General features: G+C 37.9%; 1 pseudogene; it reads right to left on the bottom strand.

The window, feature by feature from the left end:
• Positions 1-1,810: 1,810 nt before the first annotated feature.
• LOC144577235 (fumarate hydratase, mitochondrial pseudogene) lies at positions 1,811-2,397 on the bottom strand (annotated as a pseudogene).
• Between the last annotated feature and the right edge of the window lie 5,164 nt (positions 2,398-7,561).

Raw genomic sequence — 7,561 nt, forward strand, 5'->3', positions numbered from 1 at the left:
AAAGATAGGAAATTCTAAGATTTCCAAGATGTGGTTATTATCCCAATCGATTTGAGTCAAAAATGTAGATAGAAAACATATTCATTAATATAAACAAATACGAGAAAGACTGCTACTGTAAAGACATTAATTAAATAATATAGAAAATATGAAATGCCAACAAGATATTTAATATTAATTTTTAATGTTGGTCCTTGAATACTAGCAGGTTTAATTACATGAAAATAAGGACATAAATGAAAACTTGGAAATTATAAAGTGAATTTCTTGGTTCTTTTAAAAGATATAAGACTGGATCCTTAGCATATAGAATGCAGAAGATTAGGAATTTTGGTTATGCAATGTATATCAACTGAGTGGCATGGGTGCCAACAAAGTTAATGTCTTAGACTGTTTTTGTAGATGTATTATGCCTACTCTGGGGAAAGTGGAAATCCTATTGTATTTTGCTGTGATCAATCTGTATGTAGATACGTGGAGTATTGTAATCGGTATTGGGCATGACACTTCGAAGAAGACAAAGACAAGCTAAACTGTGTTCAAAGTTGATAAATTAAGAATCTGAGATTACTGGATAACCAGAAAATGTTTAGACTGGATGTGAAGGGAATAAAATATATGAAGGTATCTTGTACAGTAAGAATTAAGGATCCAGTCCTATATACCCTTGACATATGTTTCTTCTATACCTATGTTTTCGAGGGTTTTGTAGTGAAGAGATGTTGAATTTTATCCAATGTGTTTTCAGCATCAATTGAAATAATCATACGGTTTTTGTCCTTCATTCAGTTGATATGATGTATCACATTGATTGATTTACATATATTGAACTATCTTGCATCTCTGGGATTAATTCCACTTGGTCATGATGAATAATCTTTTTAGTGTTGTTAAATGTGGTTTGCTGGTGTTTCGTTGAGGATTTTTGCATCAGTGTTCATAAGAGATATTGGCCTGTAGTTTTCTGTTTTTGTTGTGTCTTTTTTTTTTCTTGTATCAGAGTAATACTGGCCTAATTGAATGAGCTTCTAAGTATTTCTACTTTCTCTATTTTTTGTAATAGTTTGAGTAGGTATTGGTTCTGTTTTAAATGTTTGGTAAAATTCAGCAGTGATGCCATTGGTTCCTGAGATTTTCTTTGCTGACTTTTTTATGCCTTCAAACTTATTACTTGTTATTGGTTTGTTCAGGTTTTGGATTTCTTCAAGGTTCAATCTTGGTAGCCTGTATATGTCTAGGAATTTATCCATTTTCTCTAAAGTTTTCCAATTTATTGACATATAGTCGCTCAGAGTAGTCAATAATGATCCTTTGAATTTCTTTCTGTGTTATTGAACGTTATGTCTCCTGTATTATTTTATCTACTTGGGTCTTCTCGCTTTATTTCTTAGCCTAGCTAAAGGTTTGTTGGTTTCGTTTACCTTTGCAAAAAACAACTTTTGGTTTTATTGATATTTTGTATTGTTTTCTTCATTTTGATTTCACATAGTTCTCTTCTGATCCTCATTATTCTACTGATTTTTGGTTTGGTTTGTTCTTGCTTTTCTCATTTTTTAGGCTGCATCATTAGGTTGTTTGAAGTTAAAAAAATATTTTTTTTAATTTATGCATGTTAATTTTCATTATAAATTGACTTAAATCATGTTGGACCCAGCATGCCCTTAGGTTTTACCCATTTATCAAGCTGCTCCACTGTGAGATAGCCTAGTTCATTCAATAGCAGTTTCCTTTAAGGTTGTTCCATTTTTGTGTGCTGTCTTAGTAATATTTGCTGCCTTGTCATATCCTATATGAGGGTTGAGAGCTGTCACTAAGCTCTGACTTTAAGAACATGATCATGGGGATGCACAGGTTTCTTGCTGCCAAGTTCACCTTTTAAGATTTCAGTTGCTCTATTGCTAATGACTTCATTTACATTCATAATTGTCTGAGCTCCTGATCCACTCTGCCATACCACAAGAGGAAAACGATCATTTAATTTACCTTCAGCTACCTCATCTGCTGCCTTCATTATTGCATTGGCAATCTTTGGTTCAAGCCCATAATCTTGGTTTACTTCAGCAGCCACTCACTTCAAGATGCCAAAAGCTTTAACAACTGGGGTTGGCATGTGTTCTGTCACACCTCCAATCTTAAAGCTCATTGTAGATCTCGTGGTCTGGGCACCATAATATTCATCATTTGGCACCTTTAGTTCACCCAAGGTAGCATATTCTATCCGGAAGGAATTTTGGCTTGCCATTCGAGCTGCGTTTGGGGGCCAAAACGAGGGCACACGGCCATGCCACCCAAGCTGGGAGCTGAGGCTGAGGCTGAGGCTGGAGCCCACAAGAGGCAATGTGAGTGCATGAGGAGCCAGAGTACTTGGTACATGGTGCTGAGGCAGCCTGGGTAGAATTTCTGGGCCTAAAACTTTTTTGATGTAGGCACTTACAGCTATACACTTCTCTCTCAGTACTGCTTTTGCTGTCTCTCATAGGTTTTGATGCTGCTGTTTCCATTACCATTTGTTTCAAGGAAATTTTCAATTTTATTTTTAATGTTTTCATTGACTCACTGGTCATTCAGAAGCATATTATTTAATTTCCATGTGTTTGTATAGTTTCCAAAATTCCTCTTGTTACTGATTTCTAGTTTTATCCCATTGTGGTCAGAGAAGACACTTGATATTATTCCAATTTTTTGAATGTTTTAAGCCTCATTTTGTGGCCTAAAAAATGGTCTATCCTTGAGAATGATCCATGTGCTAAGGTACAGATGTGTATTCTGCAGCTGTTGGATGAAGTATTCTGTAAATATCTATTAGATCCATTTGATCTACAGTGCAGATTAAGTCCAATTTTTATTTTAACTACTTCTTCTTTAAGGCCAACAAGTCTTAAATTTGTCCTTCTGGGACTACCTTTTAGATCTTGTGGGTGTGTTTCATTCTTTTTCATTCTTTTTTCTTCTCTGACTGTATTTTCAAATTGTCTTAAATCTCACTAACTCTTTCTTTTGCTTAATCAATTCTGCTGTTAAGAGACTCTGATGCATTCTTCAGCATGTCAGTTGCATTCTTCAACTCCAGAATTTGTGCTTAATTCTTTTTAATTATTTCAATATCATTGTTAAATTTCTTTGGTACCACCGCTGATTATTCAGGGCCCATGGGCTCTTTTTTTTTCTTTTTAATTGCATTTTAGGTATTGGGGTACATGTGCAGAACATGCAAGATAGTTGCATAGGTACACACATGGCAGTGTGTTTTGCTGCCTTCCTCCCCTTCACCCACATTTGGCATTTCTCCCCAGGCTATCCCTCCACAGCTCCCCACACCCACTGTCCCTCCCCTATTCCCCCCAATAGACCCCATTGTGTAGTACTCCCTTCCCTGTGTCCATGTGTTCTCATTTTTCATCACCCACCTATGAGTGAGAATATGTGGTATTTCATTTTCTATTCTTGTGTCAGTTTGCTGAGAATGATGTTCTCCAGATTCATCCATGTCCCTGCAAAGGACACGAACTCATCATTTTTGATTGCTGCATAATATTCCATGGTGTATATATGCCACATTTTCCCTGTCCAGTCTATTATCGATGGGCATTTGGGTTGGGTCCAGGTCTTTGCTATTGTAAACAGTGCTGCAATGAACATTCGTGTGCATGTGTCCTTATAGTAGAATGATTTATAGTCCTTCGGATATATACCCAGTAATGGGATTGCTGGGTCAAATGGAATTTCTATTTCTAAGGCCTTGAGGAATCACCACACTGTCTTCCACAATGGTTGAACTAATTTACACTCCAACAGTGTAAAAGTGTTCCTATTTCTCCCCATCCTCTCCAGCATCTGTTGTCGCCAGATTTTTAAATGATCACCATTCTAACTGGTGTGAGATGGTATCTCAGTGTGGTTTTGATTTGCATCTCTCTAATGACCAGTGATGATGAGCATTTTTTCTTATGTTTGTTGGCCTCATGTATGTCTTCTTTTGTAAAGTGTCTGTTCATATCCTTTGCCCATTTTTGAATGGGCTTGTTTGTTTTTATTTCCTGTTAATCTGTTTGAGTTCTATGTAAATTCTGGGTATCAACCCTTTGTCAGATGGGTAAACTGCAAAAATTTTTTCCCATTCTGTTGGTTGCCGATTCACTCTAGTAACTGTTTCTTTTGCCGTGCAGAAGCTGTGGAGTTTGATTAGGTCCCATTTATCTATTTTGGCTTTTGTTGCCAATGCTTTTGGTGTTTTGGTCATGAAGTCCTTGCCTACTCCTATGTCCTGAATGGTTTTGCCTAGATTTACTTCTAGGGTTTTTATGGTGCCAGGTCTTATGTTTAAGTCTTTAATCCATCTGGAGTTAGTTTTAGTGTAAGGTGTCAGGAAGGGGTCCAGTTTCTGCTTTCTGCACATGGCTAGGCAGTTTTCCCAACACCATTTATTAAAGAGGGAATCCTTTCCCCATTGCTTGTTTTTGTCAGGTTTATCCAAGGTTGTATGGTTGTAGATATGTTGTGTCGCCTCTGATGCCTCTATTCTGTTCCATTGGTCTATATCTCTGTTTTGGTACCAGTACCATGCTGTTTTGATTACTGTAGCCTTGTAGTATGGTTTGAAGTCCAGTAGTGTAATACCTCCCACTTTGTTCTTTTTGCTTAGAATTGACTTGGCTATGCGGGCTCTCTTTTGGTTCCATATGAAGTTCATGGTGGTTTTTTCTATTTCTGTGAAGAAAGTCAATGGTAGCTTGATGTGGATAGCATTTATTCTGTAAATTACTTTGGGCAGTATAGCCATTTTCACGATATTGATTCTTCCTAACCATGAACATGGAATGTTTCTCTATCTATTTGTGTCCTCTCTTATTTCGTTGAGCAGTGGTTTGTAGTTTCCCTTGAAGAGGTCTTTTACATTCCTTGTAAGTTGTATTCCTAGGTATTTTATTCTTCTTGTAGCAATTGTGAATGGCAGTTCGTTCTTGATTTGGCTCTCTTTAAGTCTGTTATTGGTGTATAGGAATGTTTGTGATTTTTGCACATTGATTTTATATCCTGAGACTTTGCTGAAGTTGCTTATCAGTTTCAGGAGTTTTTGGGCTGAGGCGATGGGTTCTTCTAGGTATATTATCATGTCATCTGCAAATAGAGACAATTTGGCTTCCTCCTTTCCTATTTGAATGCCCTTTATTTCTTTTTCTTGCCTGATTGCTCTGGCTAGAACTTCCAGTACTATATTGAATAGGAGTGGTGAGAGAGGGCATCCTTTTCTAGTGCCGGATTTCAAAGGGAATGCTTCCAGTTTTTGCCCATTCAGTATGATATTGGCTGTTGGTTTGTTTTAAACAGCTTTTATTACTTTGAGATACGTTCCATCGATACCAAGTTTATTGAGGGTTTTTAGCATAAAGGGCTGTTGAATTTTATCAAATGCCTTCTCTGCATCAATTGAGATAATCATGTGGTTTTTGTTTTTGGTTCTGTTTATGTGGTGAATTACGTTTATAGACTTGCATATGTTGAACCAGCCTTGCATCCCTGGGATGAATCCTACTTGATCTGATGGATAAGTTTTTTGATGTGCTGTTGCAATCGGTTTGCCAGTATTTTAATGAAGATTTTTGCATCTATGTTCATCATGGATATTGGCCTGAAGTTTTCTTTTCTTGTTGAGTCTCTGCTGGGTTTTGGTATCAGGATGATGTTGGTCTCATAAAATGATTTGGGAAGGATTCCCTCTTTTTCGATTATTTGGAATAGTTTCAGAAGTAATGGTACCAGCTCCTCTTTGTGTGTCTGGTAGAATTCGGCTGTGATCCCATCTGGAGCTGGGCTTTTTTTGTGTGGTAGGCTCTTAATTGCTGCCTTGACTTCAGACCTTGTTATTGGTCTATTCATAGTTTCGGCTTCCTCCCATGGGCTCTTTAGTCAGTAGGTGATGAGTTCTTCCAGGACTGAGTTCTTCCTTTCAAATCAGTGGATTTCCTTTTGGCCCTGGGTATGTCTAGAAATGCCATTTGGGAGCTAGGCCCTGGAGTGAGTGCCTTAGGACTCTGCCTGGTATCCTATGCTACTGTGGCTGAGCTGGCATCCAACTTGCAAAACAAAGTCCTCTCTATTCTTGGCTCTCCTCTTCTTACCTAGAAGAAAGAATCCTCCCCTGGAGCTGTGAGCTGAGTTGCTGGGGATGAAGGAAAGGTAATGTAGGCACTCCCTTGGCTGCCCAGCTGATGTCTCGCTAGATTGCATGCCCCCCATTCCACTGGCTCATAGCCCAGCACAGTATTAGAACTTGCCCCGGAATTGCAGTCTTTGTGTCCTAGATCACCTTTCAAGTTTATTTAGCACTCCAGAGCCTTTTAGCCTATGATAGCAGGGCTTGCCTAAACTCAAGTCCTGACCCCTGGGGTGGGTAATTCCCCTCTGGCTAGGGCTCTCTAAATGCTCTCTTCATGGCTGTTAGCTGAGGTCTGCCAAGTGAGGTGTTGCTTTTGGCTGTGACAATATGAGTTCCAATACAAAGTCCCACAATCACGGTATGCTCTGTCTCCCTCAAGGCTGCAGATTCTCCATGTCACAGAGTTGTTGCTGGGGGTTGTGGGGGAGGAATGGCATCAGCTCTTCAAGACTCTTTCCTAACTCAGTTGTCTCCTTCAGAGATAGGAAGTTAAAGCCAGGTACTGTGATTCCTCATCTGATATTTTTTGTTATGAAGGTGCTTTTCTGTGTGTAGATAGTTGTAAAATTTGGTGTTCCTGTGGGGAGGATGATCAGTGGAGGCTCCTATTGGGCTATCTTGCTCTGTCTCGTTCCTAAAATTTTTGACACCTGTGTTAGCATCAGACAACTTTCATAGTTGGGAAGTTTTCCCTTATGTCTGACTTGGTTATTTATTTTCTCCCCATTAAAATATTTAGGAAATATAATGGAACCATCCTTGAGCACAATTTTCTTATAGCTTGGTTGTCAGTGTGGATTAAAAATTACTAATGATTTTCAATCAAATGGAGTCAATGTAGTTGACAGATCTTTGAAAAATATTAAGTGCTATAAAACTGTAACCTATATTGTTCTGATTCCGATTATATGATTATTATTGCTATTTTTTCTTCAAAATTTACTCACTTATCCCATAGTTCTTTTTATCTTCCTGTGTGGAATCTGGTTCTTTTTTCCTTCTCAGAATTCATTAGAACATATCAGGATGAATAGTAATAGAACTCAAACCATTCATAAAACGTTATATGGCCTTCTCATCATCTGCTCTGGTCTTTTGGAGCTGTTTCACATAATGTCAACCTAACAAACATAATCGGATTTCTTAGCAAGTGTGGATTATACCCTTAGGTATATTACATTATTGAAATACTCTTGTGGTTCTTATCTTCTAAGACAGCATGTAAATAAATATACCATAAACAAAAAATATTGTAAAATTTAGCAAATAAAAAAATGTAGCCCTTTGCTAACTCCTATTTTGTTTTTCATTAGTGTAATTTTGTGTGGGGTGAGGAGATGAGAGATGGCTTGGGAGAAGTTCAGGAGTCATTGAAATGAAAGCTGAATTTCACTGAAGGAGATT

Source organism: Callithrix jacchus, chromosome 8 (genome assembly GCF_049354715.1).
Source record: "Callithrix jacchus isolate 240 chromosome 8, calJac240_pri, whole genome shotgun sequence".
In the NCBI taxonomy this organism is placed as follows: Eukaryota; Metazoa; Chordata; class Mammalia; order Primates; family Cebidae; genus Callithrix; species Callithrix jacchus.